Genomic DNA, 14,418 nt, shown 5'->3' on the forward strand with positions numbered 1-14,418 from the left:
AGTTGTACTCCTAGTTTAGTCACTAGCTTTCTAAATGTTATGCATAATGTATATCATGTGTATTATGTATCTGTTCTATACCATGCACTGATTCTATGTATATCATTGTTCACAGTTTCACCGCATCAATATACCACTACGTTTAATAAAGCACAGACTCAACCACAGTCTCCTTATTGGACCCCGGTATAGCGGTTTAGCTGACTGTATAGCTACGTATGAGCCTGCCTCAGCTAGTGAGGACAGAACAACTGCATATACAGTATATATATATATATATATATATGTATATATATATCTATATATCTATATATATAATTGTCTAAGGGTTTTTCCGTCTGTCTGTCTGTCTGTCTTTCTGTCTGTCTGTCTGTCCTGGAAATCCCGTGCCTCTGATTGGTCAAGGCCGCCAGGCCTCGACCAATCAGCGACGGGCACAGCGACGATGATGTCATAATGGTTGCCATGGTGATGATGATGTCATAAAGGTTGCCTCGACCAATCAGCGACGGGCACAGTCTGCCGCGAATTCATCATTGTCCATATACCTCGGGGACATGCATATTCTAGAATACCCGATGCGTTAGAATCGGGCCACAATCTAGTATCTATATATATATATATATATATATATATATATATATATATACAGCATATATATATAGAGAGAGAGAGATAGATAGATAGATAGATAGATAGATAGATAGATAGATAGATAGATTTAAAAGTTGGGATCCCTCCTCTTTTCCCCTATTAAAAATTAATTAAAATAATGCAATAATAAAAGTCAGATCTATCAAATTGTTAAATTCTAAATAACAAAACCCTGTAAGTGAAACTCCTTGCATTGTTTTCTAACAATACAAAGTATTTTAATATCCAATATATTTCTTATGCCAGTAATAGAAGTCATGAGATTGCCTATAGGAGTGCTGAACTACCTTTTCACACACCCTATATTCTACATAAATATGTTGCATGCAGCTATAAATTACTTTTTTCCTTCTGCTTTTCTAGTGTTCTGTATGTTTGTCAGTCCTCACTGTCATTTTGGTCCTTTATTCACAGATCAGGAATATAATAATAATAATAATAATAATAATAAATAATCATCTTATCGTATCCGCAATCTACGAGGCAGATTTATGAATCGGACTTTTAAAATGTTTTGAAAACTTTTATTGCCATGTGGTGTGATGCGCATGTTATATTTGTGGTGGTCAGTACTAAATGTGACCCTAAATGGGACTCCAGTAATTCACTCTGTGAAAACCCATTGCTGTAACCTCTACATCACCGGCACAAGGGCTCAGACAAGCTTGAAAGAATACAAATTGCGCTAAATGGGCCAGTTAATTCGCTGGCAATCACTCCTTGTCTATTAGGCTGCAATCACTGACTAGGGCTGATTTTACAAAATCATTCATCTTTTATTAAAATATATCAATCTGGCTTAAATGTTATTGGCACAACTGAACCAAAAAAATACAGCAAAAATAAACAAAAAAAATTAAAAAAAAAATTGAAAAAAAAAAGTGGAATTTTGATAAAAAAAAATTCAGGTGCCTATGGAGCCAGAGATAAGTTTCCTACAGCAAGTAAACAAGTAAATAGTAATAGGACATGGAAATAACATAGGGTATTTAGTTAAAACTATTGATTCAAAAAAGCATAAAAGTCATCCCACCACGACAAGGTGAACCCACCGGGACGGTCCTAGCCTGTCTCTACCTTACCATCTTTCAAATGACTTCAATGAGTTTGTTTATGGGGTAGGACAGTAGGGCTCATGTGATTTTATGATAAATACTGCCAATAGTGTTACATGGGACTGCAGCAATAGTAAATTATTCTGCTGCACAATCTCGGCTCAGCGACACATCTATGTCTTCCCTGCTAGTTTTACACAAAAGTCACTGTTTTTTCCCTTGGGTTTTGTCTGTGAAATGGCCACAGTGTGACCATGTATACCAGCTTATAACCCTGCTCATCATTTTGGTTTTGCTGTAATTTCTTGCACTCCAAGGTCTTTTATTTGTATGGCTTCCCATGGGTGGGAGTCTCAGTTCGGTGCGTGTCATGCTCTGCCCTTATTCACATTCAAGTCATTGGAAACATGGTAAGGTTTTAATCCTAGAGACAGGTTAGGACTGTCCTGGTCGGTTCACCTTGTTGTGGTGGGATGCTTTTTTTAAGATCAAAATAGTGTTAACTAAGTACCCTATCTTATTTCCATGTACTATTACTATTCACTTGTTTACCTGCTGTAGGGTATATGCTCATTTTTTTAAAGAAACATTTCTTGGGTTTTGTCTTTTAACGTCACAAACTAAATTTCATCTTTGCTCCACACCCTCTGATTTTATAAACATTTCTGCCCCCATGCTTCCTCATACGTCCTCTTCATATGAATTGGTTGTAATTCAGGCGCTTTTCATGGGTGAACAGTGTCCTATAACCTAATGGCGCTCACATGTAACGTATCTCTTTCTCCAACCCTGCACCGAGCCCGTCCCATAGACAGAGCACTGACAACAGCCGGGCTGCAAAAGTATCATGAGGAGAATACGCCGGAGCCTGAATGCGGTTTTTACATGACATAAATTCAGTCAAGCAAAAGGAAGAGAAAAACAAATAGCGGCCTATTGAGCGCTGTCACAACAGAACCATCCACAGTGAAAGGAAAGAAGCCCAGGAGAGGGGGCGTGTTTCTTTAAGGGATCAGCTACTGAGGCGAGGAAAGGGTGCACGACAGGAAGCCACTGGTGAAGGCGATAGGGGCGATCACAAAGATGTTCCCTCACTTGTTGGAAGCTTTTTATACAAAAAAATAAATTCTAAGTTAACGTAGACTGAACCACAAACTAGAATTCAGCGATTTATAATAGGATCCGGCTTCAGACACAACAGTCACATGTCTGACATTCACTGCACGAGTGCAGGCCGTGAAGCGAGCAGCTGTGGGATTCCTTACCTATACTTCTAGGAAACCCACATCTATACATCTCATATCTCACATCTATCTATTATATCTATCTATCTATCTATCATCTATCTATCTACCTATCTATCTATCATCTATCTATCTATCTACCTATCTATCTATCTATCTATCTATCTATCATCTATCTATTATCTATCTATTATCTATCTATCTATCTATCATCTATTATCTATCTATCTATCTATCATCTACTATCTATCTATCTATCTATCTATCTATTATCTATTATCTATTATCTATCTATCTATCTATCTATCTATCTATCATCTATTATCTATCTTTCTATCTATCTATCTATCTATCTATCTATCTATTATCTATCTATCATCTATCTATCTATCTATTTATTATCTATCTATTATCTATCATCTATCTATCTATCATCTATCTATCTATTATCTAGAGAGTCCAAGAAGTCAAAGGCAGCACACCATTGCAAATGAGTTCAAAAAGTGTTCAAGTTTAATAGCCCATCATCGCGACGTTTCAGCTCATGGAGAGCCTTTCTCAAGCCTATCTATTATCTATCTATTTATTATCTATCAATCTATCTATTATGTTTCTATCAATCTATCATCTATCTATTTATTATCTATCCATCTATTATCTCTCTATTTATCTATTATCTATCTATCTATCTATCTATCTAATCTATATATCTATTATCGATTTATCTATTATCTATCCATCTTCTATTATCTATCTATTGTCTATCTATTAGTCTATCTATTAGTCTATCTATTATCTATCTATTATCTATCATATCTATCAATCCATCTCTCTTTCCCTTTCTTCCTCTTTATTATTATGCTCATATTCTGCAGCACTTTCCAGGCATCATCTGTCCCCAACGCTGTCCCCTTTTTGCACTTATCTATTTATCTTTTTTTACCTTCTTTCTATCAATGTTCTTTGTATAATCTTTTTATCTTCTATTTACTCTCTAATATCTGTTCACCTTCTCTGTAATATCTATTTATCCTCACAATTAAAATCTGCATCCCAGAATATAGGTTTCAGGGTCCGATTCCTTATCACGTTTTTCCCTGGAGGATTCTGAGAGAACCACAAAGCTTTACTGTAGGTCACATCCGCCAGCGTCCAGCTGACGTCGAGGGCGTATAATACACAGATTCCTTTCCTGCCCCAGAGCACATATACACACAGATACAGAAGGCTGCAATGTGTGACCGGAGCCTGACTTTCCGGCTCTTCATGTGGTCCATGTGATATGTTTACACCAGAACGACTACTCACTTTGAGCTTCATGTCATAAGTTGAGAACCCTGAATAGTATCTGACAGCCATTACTGTATAGATATCATGTGTATCATGTGATATCATGTGATATCATGGTAACAAAATTCTCATTGGGGTCTGTTACAAACCCCCAAATATAACAGAAAGCATGGAAAGTCTACTTCTAAAGAAGATAGATGAAGCTGCAACCCATAATGAGGTCCTGGTTATGGGGGACTTTAACTACCCGGATATTAACTGGGAAACAGAAACCTGTGAAACCCATAAAGGCAACAGGTTTCTGCTAATAACCAAGAAAAATTATCTTTCACAATTGGTGCAGAATCCAACCAGAGGAGCAGCACTTTTAGACCTAATACTATCTAATAGACCTGACAGAATAACAAATCTGCAGGTGGTCGGGCATCTAGGAAATAGCGACCACAATATTGTGCAGTTTCACCTGTCTTTCACTAGGGGGACTTGTCAGGGAGTCACAAAAACATTGAACTTTAGGAAGGCAAAGTTTGAACAGCTTAGAGATGCCCTTAATCTGGTAGACTGGGACAATATCCTCAGAAATGAGAATACAGATAATAAATGGGAAATGTTTAAGAACATCCTAAATAGGCAGTGTAAGCGGTTTATACCTTGTGGGAATAAAAGGACTAGAAATAGGAAAAACCCAATGTGGCTAAACAAAGAAGTAAGACAGGCAATTAACAGTAAAAAAAAAGCATTTGCACTACTAAAGCAGGATGGCACCATTGAAGCTCTAAAAAACTATAGGGAGAAAAATACTTTATCTAAAAAACTAATTAAAGCTGCCAAAAAGGAAACAGAGAAGCACATTGCTAAGGAGAGTAAAACTAATCCTAAACTGTTCTTCAACTATATCAATAGTAAAAGAATAAAAACTGAAAATGTAGGCCCCTTAAAAAATAGTGAGGAAAGAATGGTTGTAGATGACGAGGAAAAAGCTAACATATTAAACACCTTCTTCTCCACGGTATTCACGGTGGAAAATGAAATGCTAGGTGAAATCCCAAGAAACAATGAAAACCCTATATTAAGGGTCACCAATCTAACCCAAGAAGAGGTGCGAAACCGGCTAAATAAGATTAAAATAGATAAATCTCCGGGTCCGGATGGCATACACCCACGAGTACTAAGAGAACTAAGTAATGTAATAGATAAACCATTATTTCTTATTTTTAGGGACTCTATAGCGACAGGGTCTGTTCCGCAGGATTGGCGCATAGCAAATGTGGTGCCAATATTCAAAAAGGGCTCTAAAAGTGAACCTGGAAATTATAGGCCAGTAAGTCTAACCTCTATTGTTGGTAAAATATTTGAAGGGTTTCTGAGGGATGTTATTCTGGATTATCTCAATGAGAATAACTGTTTAACTCCATATCAGCATGGGTTTATGAGAAATCGCTCCTGTCAAACCAATCTAATCAGTTTTTATGAAGAGGTAAGCTATAGGCTGGACCACGGTGAGTCATTGGACGTGGTATATCTCGATTTTTCCAAAGCGTTTGATACCGTGCCGCACAAGAGGTTGGTACACAAAATGAGAATGCTTGGTCTGGGGGAAAATGTGTGTAAATGGGTTAGTAACTGGCTTAGTGATAGAAAGCAGAGGGTGGTTATAAATGGTATAGTCTCTAACTGGGTCGCTGTGACCAGTGGGGTACCGCAGGGGTCAGTATTGGGACCTGTTCTCTTCAACATATTCATTAATGATCTGGTAGAAGGTTTACACAGTAAAATATCGATATTTGCAGATGATACAAAACTATGTAAAGCAGTTAATACAAGAGAAGATAGTATTCTGCTACAGATGGATCTGGATAAGTTGGAAACTTGGGCTGAAAGGTGGCAGATGAGGTTTAACAATGATAAATGTAAGGTTATACACATGGGAAGAAGGAATCAATATCACCATTACACACTGAATGGGAAACCACTGGGTAAATCTGACAGGGAGAAGGACTTGGGGATCCTAGTTAATGATATACTTACCTGGAGCAGCCAGTGCCAGGCAGCAGCTGCCAAGGCAAACAGGATCATGGTGTGTATTAAAAGAGGTCTGGATACACATGATGAGAGCATTATACTGCCTCTGTACAAATCCCTAGTTAGACCGCACATGGAGTACTGTGTCCAGTTTTGGGCACCTGTGCTCAGGAAGGATATAATGGAACTAGAGAGAGTACAAAGGAGGGCAACAAAATTAATTAAGGGGATGGGAGAACTACAATACCCAGATAGATTAGCAAAATTAGGATTATTTAGTCTAGAAAAAAGACGACTGAGGGGCGATCTAATAACCATGTATAAGTATATAAGGGGACAATACAAATATCTCGCTGAGGATCTGTTTATACCAAGGAAGGTGACGGGCACAAGGGGGCATTCTTTGCGTCTGGAGGAGAAGGTTTTTCCACCAACATAGAAGAGGATTCTTTACTGTTAGGGCAGAGAGAATCTGGAATTGCTTGCCTGAGGAGGTGGTGATGGCGAACTCAGTCAAGGGGTTCAAGAGAGGCCTGGATGTCTTCCTGGAGCAGAACAATATTGTGTCATACAATTATTAGGTTCTGTAGAAGGACGTAGATCTGGGGATTTATTATGATGGAATATAGGCTGAACTGGATGGACAAATGTCTTTTTTCGGCCTTACTAACTATGTTACTATGTTACTATGTTGCTTTCAGAACAGGCTTCCTCATTTACTCTAGCACTATGGGGTCCGTTCTACGGTGCCCAAACACCTTAGATATCAGTTAGCCAATTGCTCTCTCCTGACTTCCCCCATACACCTGGATGATTGGCTTAACTGAGAGTGAAGGGGTTCTGTATGGGGAGAAGAAAGTAAGCTGGCGACAGATACTTCTGGCGCTTGCTTATTTCCCATGGGAAGCAAAGGATTGAACATAGTAAATTAGGATGCCCAATCCTGAAAAACTCAATAACTTAGAGTTACCGGTAGACCAAGAATCCAAAAGATAAAAGTTAGGGCTCATGCAAACGTCTCGGTCAGATCACAGGCCACAATGAAAGGAATAGCTGTGGTTCTCCTGACCCGATCTTGGCAGCCTCATAGAAATATATGAAGCTGTCATGTTCCAGTCAGGAGACCTGTGGTTAGTCCGTATATTGTGGTCCATGATCGGACCAAGATCCATGGACGTCTACAAGCCCTTACGACTTTTCCATGATATGGCTTCTGACCAAGTTTCGAAAGCTTGCCTCTAACATCAGTGCGTAAGTGTTTTTCGATATGTTTTACCTATCAATGAGGATGCCCATTTAATGGGTGTGTGTCATCAGAAATGAACTGATTAAATCAAATTTTTATGGTTTATTTTATATGCTACATTTTTCATATCATGATCTGTATTTCTGTATATATATATACAGTGTGTATATATATGCATGTCCAGCTCTACCCTCGCCTACTGTATTCTCACCCATCCCTTGTAGATTGTGAGCCTTCGCGGGCAGGGTCCTCTCTCCTCCTGTACCAGTCGTGACTTGTATTGTTTAAGATTATTGTACTTGTTTTTATTATGTATACCCCTCCTTACATGTAGATTGCCATGGAATAAATGGTGCTATAACAATAAATAATAATAATAATATATATACTGTATAAATATATTGAAATCTTGTTATTTTACATGGGCCTCTGGAGCTATTCTAGACACATATATCTGTCGTTTTATGTCATTCACATGTACATTAGCCACGCTGAACAGACTCTGGTCCTATCCTTTGTAATGAAGCATCTAATAGGCGTATGCACAGATAATTGTGAAGCCAACCTGACAGTGTTTGTAGTTTACTTAGCAAAATCCTGACGACATGTTCACTTTAAGTAATTTTCTGGTTATACCTTCCCTTTGAATGTATTGAGTTTATATGGTAATTTATATTGATAAACTGTATATCTGACTTGTGCTCCAGGAACCTACCTGGCTAATTGCGTACAACCAATAATAAGACATAGCAGATACACATGTATTGATAGCTTACAGCACTTGAAGACACCATCTAATACTGGACATCCCTCCATTTTTCAGGTCATATTTATTGACTTTTTAGGCCATAACCGAAAATCCAATAGCGCAACGAAAAATCTAGGAACATTACACAGCAATCAATATACTTATCCCATCATACTAATTAGCCCGTGTGCTCTTCCAAGCAGAGGGATTACTAGTAAGACATGTTGTGAAGAACAGAAGACTTAATTGGATTTGGGTATTTTATTTCTTTTTGTGGTGTATTTATACACAGGCGGCAGAGCCGTAAGATGGCTGGAAGTAAGGACGCTCATACGGCAGATCGTGACCTTGGTTCTAATGAAAACCGTCTAGCAGTGATAAGGCCATGGTATAGCAGTGGAACGATGCTGTTTCCTCTGAGAAATGAGACATATTAAAGAATAAACCTCCATTAGCATATAGAGATATCCTTTATCAGTCTAAAGCTATTTTAGGGGGTCACATACAGAAAAAAACATATTTTGGATAGTATTGCTATAATAAAAAAAAACACCTCTACAATGTTTAATAAAAGATTTATGATGACTGATTATTTCCGTAAGGCTCGGACCTCAAGTAGTGTCTGTCCTAGTGACTAAGTCAAATTTGGCAGAGATATTGTCTGGATCGGCGGTTGTCGGGAACCAATGGACACAATCTGTTCCTTTGTATGTCCGTGGATTAGTACCGGTTACTCATAGATGTATTGTTTCATAAGTCATGGGGACCTGGAATCTCAGTAACCACAGATAAGACCTTCCTTTCAAGTCCCAATGACTCAATATCTGCATCATAAGAAGTCTTGGGCAAACAGTAGTCTTCAATAGTCTTCAGGAGTGAACATACAAACTTATACTGCAGTAATGGGAGTCGTGAGGTTCTGTCTATACTGTCACCACTACAAGGAGTATCCATAGCTAGCAGCCTCCATATACATGAACTCCACGAACAGAGGTCATATGCGGCCCACTATGCCAATCTAGGTGGCCCGAAACCATGCAGACATAGACATGCACAACTGGTGGCTGCTCAACTGAAGTTTCACTGTCAGGAGACGTGGAGCACGGCGTGTAGGAAGAATAAGCAAGTGCAATCTGATGTTTTATTCCAGAGAAATCCATGTTTTTCTTATATGTAAATGAGCTGTTAAGATCTATGCGCAGGACGCAGTTCTGCATCAGACTTATATGAAATTTAAGGAGGCATTACCAGCGTAACGACCGCTCTCTGCTCTCCTGAGCTCACTGCAGAGCTGTGTGGGTGTCAGTGTTGCGATTGTGCTAAAATACAGCAGAGCTGTGAGAACTGCAGATAATGTGTTTGTAAGGAAACAAAGTTCAGTTCTCCTGTTCCGTATTAGTTACATGTCTCACGCCTCCTTCCACTTACAATAAGCTCTGGAGGCAGATTCTCATGAAGATCAATATCTGGCTCATAGATCTTAACTCATTTACATATAATAAAAAGGTAGATTTCTTTGAAATAAGACATCAGATCGCAGATAGCAAGCTGTCATTTTAGTCAGCTTCCTATGACCTCCAGGCTCATATAGATGGTCTAGGAGGGTTGATCCTACTGACAGATTCCCTTTAAGGAGGACCAGTCACTTTCCATCAGTAAGTCAATTTCTTTTTTACCAACTCGTGAATCCGGCACTGCTTTTTTCTTCATTTTTTTTCAAATTCTGAGATATGGCCTTTTCTCCTCTTATGTGTAAATCTAGTCATTTTTTTTTTAAGTAAGCGGGAGTAGTGAACTGGGAGTGGTCTCCATGAAGACACCCAGAGTAGTTTAACAAGACCAGATTTACATATGGAAAAGAGGGAGTTATATCTCAGGAATTAGGAGGATCAGGAAGAAAGGAAAAACAGCGGTAGATTCAGAAGAAAAGCGGCGTTTAGACTAGGTGCACAAATTACATTTTTAAGGCAAGTGTCAGGTTTGTTTTAACTTTTTTTTGCAGTTCTTGGGAGTGGTGTAAACTAGCAATGTCGGCTTTAAACAAAGAAAAAATGGTGTACTTAGAAGATGGACTGTGTAAGTTCATCATCATTTCAAGATTCAAGATCATTCTGAAAATTCCAAGTTGAATTTAACATAATTTTCCAAGATGGATAGAAGTTGAATGACTTGAAGCTTCTGAAGTAACATCAAATGAAGACCAACTCAACTGGAAAATGTAGTCAATCGATTTGCCACCCATTTCCTTTCTTACAGTTAATAAACATGTGCCCCATTTTGACCGACCTTGTGCTCATTGGCCCTAAAGTGAAGTTGTATGTGATGTCCGTCAACCTACCTTACTAGTTATTAAACTTAATGTATATTGTAAATGAAACAGAGAACATCAGATGAGGAGGAAGCAGAATTTACATTTATTTTATTCTTCTGCCACCATTGTCTAAGACGTCTAGTGTCAGCCAAGAAAAGCCATTTCTGCAGAATATTTTTTCCCTAAGGAACGCAGCTTATGTAAAATGTCGACAATTTATTTTAATTTCACATAAAAACACGCAAATATACTGCAGGAGTGTGCTGCTGAGAGACAAATTAAGTGTATAGCAATAATATTTTCAGTGTGATTAAAATACACTCTTCACCCTCTGGAGACCTGTCTACACGGTGTCATTAAGCACCTGCAGCCTCAATTTAGCAAAGCTTCAAATCTTATGATGCCTGAGTGAGCATGAAGTCTTTCCGTCTGATCCATCATTTAATTAGTATATGCAGGTCATATACCCACAATGATGCCCGCTCGTGACAGGCTCGCTCTCACAGCCAGGAGATAATAAGACTGTCTCATGGCTCAGTGGCTATGATCCCATTGGACCCAGTCTGTTCTTGGGCCTGACATGTGACATGTAATCGTACGTGCTGTGGATATTACAACAGCCATTTTCTAAATGGTAATAGTTTGGCAAGATAATTATTCAATGTAGATTTTCATTTATTTATTTATTTAATTTTGGGAAAGGTTTATGGGTTTGTTTTTTTTGTATTGTCGTTTCGCCTGAACAGTTCTTTTAATTGGATTTTCAGTGTGCTGAAATAAGTGTCAAACAAAATTTTCAAAAATAGAAACATTTTAAAGGACTTGCTCAACCAGAGATGTTTCCCTTTTTTTCAAACATATATTAAAGAAGATCTCATGTTTTCTTCTGTCATATTGAGGTACAGTATGTTATGTGATGGAGGAGGTTGATATGTAGAGATGATCAGATCCGACAAAGTTTGACTTTGCTAAATCATGCGGATTTTATTGGGAAATTTGATTCTCCACGAAGTGCCAGTATTGTCCTCAAATTGAATGTTTAGTATTATAGTCTGGGGTCTACAGATATAAGACACATAAGATGTAAAACTAGAGAAATCTCATACCTCCCCGTCAGCTGCCCCACCTGATCCCTGCCCACTGTCCGGTATACCACACGTCCGTTGAGCCACATTTCTGGCCTGTTGTTCACTACAGGCCAGGACGTCCGGCTGCGAGAAGGCCTCAGAGGTCAATGAGCATGCACAGTGACCTTAGGGTGCCTGTTTGTGGCCACAAGGCCCGGCCTAGAGTGAACACAGAGTGAAGACTTCTGTCCTTATAAATCTGACCAGGCTATGTTCCTCTTTGGGCAGCACAGAGACTAGAGACTTATTTGCTTTCTTTAGACAATAATGGCGTAAAAAATATTTTACCACTTGGCTAAAAAGAGCTTCTAACACCCTATTTACAAACATTAAGAGCCAACATATCCATAAGACAAGTGCTCCTCTGCCCTCATTGCTCCGAGGGGCAGGAGAAGCCGGAGGGGGAGCAAAAATTTAAAAACTCATAACCGATGTTTTCTTTGACCACTTCTAACTGACAAATGTGTATAGGAGAATATTAATCTAAGATGGTGAACCAGCAATGGATGCATCGTTTGGGCACACCCTACATTCTAACAATCTATTTTCTAGTCATTCTTTAAAACAATCACAACATTTTGGATAGAAAACTTTAGTTATTTCTGGTGTTCTGGTATTTTTTTTCCAAAATATTCTCGCTTTCAATTGCTGGTCTTATAGTGACCGAAAAAGAAGAAAATTAGCAGCTTAGGACTCTGAGATATCACATTTGTGGCCTAAGTTTAATGTACTGTGTATATCGGCAAGTATACGTAAAATGCTGTGGTATTTCTGGTAAGAGACGACGGAGGCCAAATGAAAGCACTCATCAGGTTCCATGGTTTATGTATAATTGCTTTTTCACTTGTCATGGTCTACTATGCTTTAGTATAGTTATGATATATGTTGACAATACCGGTCAGACAGGTGACAAAATGACACTCTATTGGCCTTAATTGAGCTAAGTTACATCTATGGACACATTTAGCATGCATGTCGGCCATTTCAGAGAAAATATATTATAAAGATCCGTCTGGACCTAATTCCCGCAGACTAGACGGTCACTGCCCTTCCTGGCTTTCCCAAAGACCTGTCAATCATGTGAACTGAGTAAAGCTGGCCTGGGGAAAAGCTAGACTAGTCCAGTCCCCGGCTATGGTCCCCGGCCGAATATTTAAAGTATATTGTTACTTTGTAACACTGAGGTTTCTGGGCAAAATGACTCAAGTGACTTGTTCCCTTTCACAACTATATTATATATATGAACCCAGCCGAAATGAATGGGCCAAAGGGTTAATTTCAACCTAAATTCATCTTTAGATTTATGTGAACTTTAATAATAAAATTTCAATGCTCCGTTGTATAAAAATAGGCAGATTTTAATTTATTAAACTTCTATGGAAAAAAAATAGAAAATGTTTCAGTGTAGGGTTTGGAAATCCTGAGCAATCTGATTAATCAGGCAGAAGCCAGGGGCTTTCTTTAGATACCGTTCGTTTAATCACAGGGAAGATATCATTAGCCGTCCTTGTGGTGTTGCTGGTAAGAGAACCAGCAGATGTCTGGCAGGTCAATGGGGAATTTTCCTTTCTCCGGAGAAAACGGCTTAAATTGAGAAAGGATCCGCCATATGCTGGATGTGTGCAGCTTAACTGATGACATTAAGTAGAAGAGATCCCGGCTAGAATAGAATGAGGGAGCTCAAAAATGTAAAATATTTACCTACCCCATGAAATATTCATAAATGGGGCTTAAAGTACGCCGGTGTGCATGCAACAAAGGCTAATAAAGCACCTGTGTCGTCCGAATATAATCCATTGTTTAAGTCCGGCTTTATGTTAAATGTGCTTTTTAAACAGTTTAAGACTTTTCTTATTTAATATTTTACTATCTGTGAAAATCAGAAACCCTGCAATTTTCACACTGACCACTAGGTCTTATACTAGACGTACATTTCCTGCTCTATGCACACAAGTCTTTTCAGCGGTCTCATTATCATTACTGACACAACGAAAGGGAACACCTCTATGTGCAGTAGGTAACACAGAAACTACCATTCACAAATGTAGTTATATTCTCAGATAACATTTCTATACAAATAGGATCCAAGTCAGTGACCTAGTGACTAGTGTGAAAATTGCAAGATTTTTTTTAATATAGATAGTAATATGAAAAATATAAAAAATAATAGATTGAAAAAATAAATGTAACATAAGAACATGACAAACAATAGCTTATTTCCTGATGACACACTGACTTTAATATAATAATTTTTAACAATGTAAAACTTTATTATGCAGCAAACCACAAAAACCCAGAGAAGTCAAATAAAAACTTTTGAAAATGCACCTATTGCGCCACAACGCATTTCCTAGGCAACAAACTGGCACTATGATACAACCCGCAAGGAAAACCCTTTTAAGATAATATTAAGAACATTTTCTCTGTGTATTGTTATCCGTTCAATCTGCCTCGAAGGAACTCTTTTTTCGCTGACAGGTGATACTTCCATACATAGATATACAGTTGTGTACATGCGATAAATATGTCTCGAGAAAATGCAATTTGGTCTTTAAGAGCTACCGTAATCGCATTGCTACTGCGGGGATGGGGCAGCATTGTTGGCTTTTGGGTCTGTCCTCTGGATTCAGAGAACAAGGCATAAATCCCATCTATAATGCTGCCGGTAGGGACAAGTGAATAGCCGCTATAGGTGCATGGATTGCAATCATGCCCGGGAAG

General features: G+C 38.4%; 1 protein-coding gene across 6 annotated transcripts in view; it reads right to left on the minus strand.

Moving 5' to 3' along the window:
- The window catches only part of ROBO1 (roundabout guidance receptor 1), a 1,753,811-nt gene that overhangs the window by 419,758 nt on the left and 1,319,635 nt on the right, over positions 1–14,418 (minus strand). The window lies entirely within an intron of this gene.

Source organism: Ranitomeya imitator, chromosome 3 (genome assembly GCF_032444005.1).
Source record: "Ranitomeya imitator isolate aRanImi1 chromosome 3, aRanImi1.pri, whole genome shotgun sequence".
Classification (NCBI taxonomy): domain Eukaryota; kingdom Metazoa; phylum Chordata; class Amphibia; order Anura; family Dendrobatidae; genus Ranitomeya; species Ranitomeya imitator.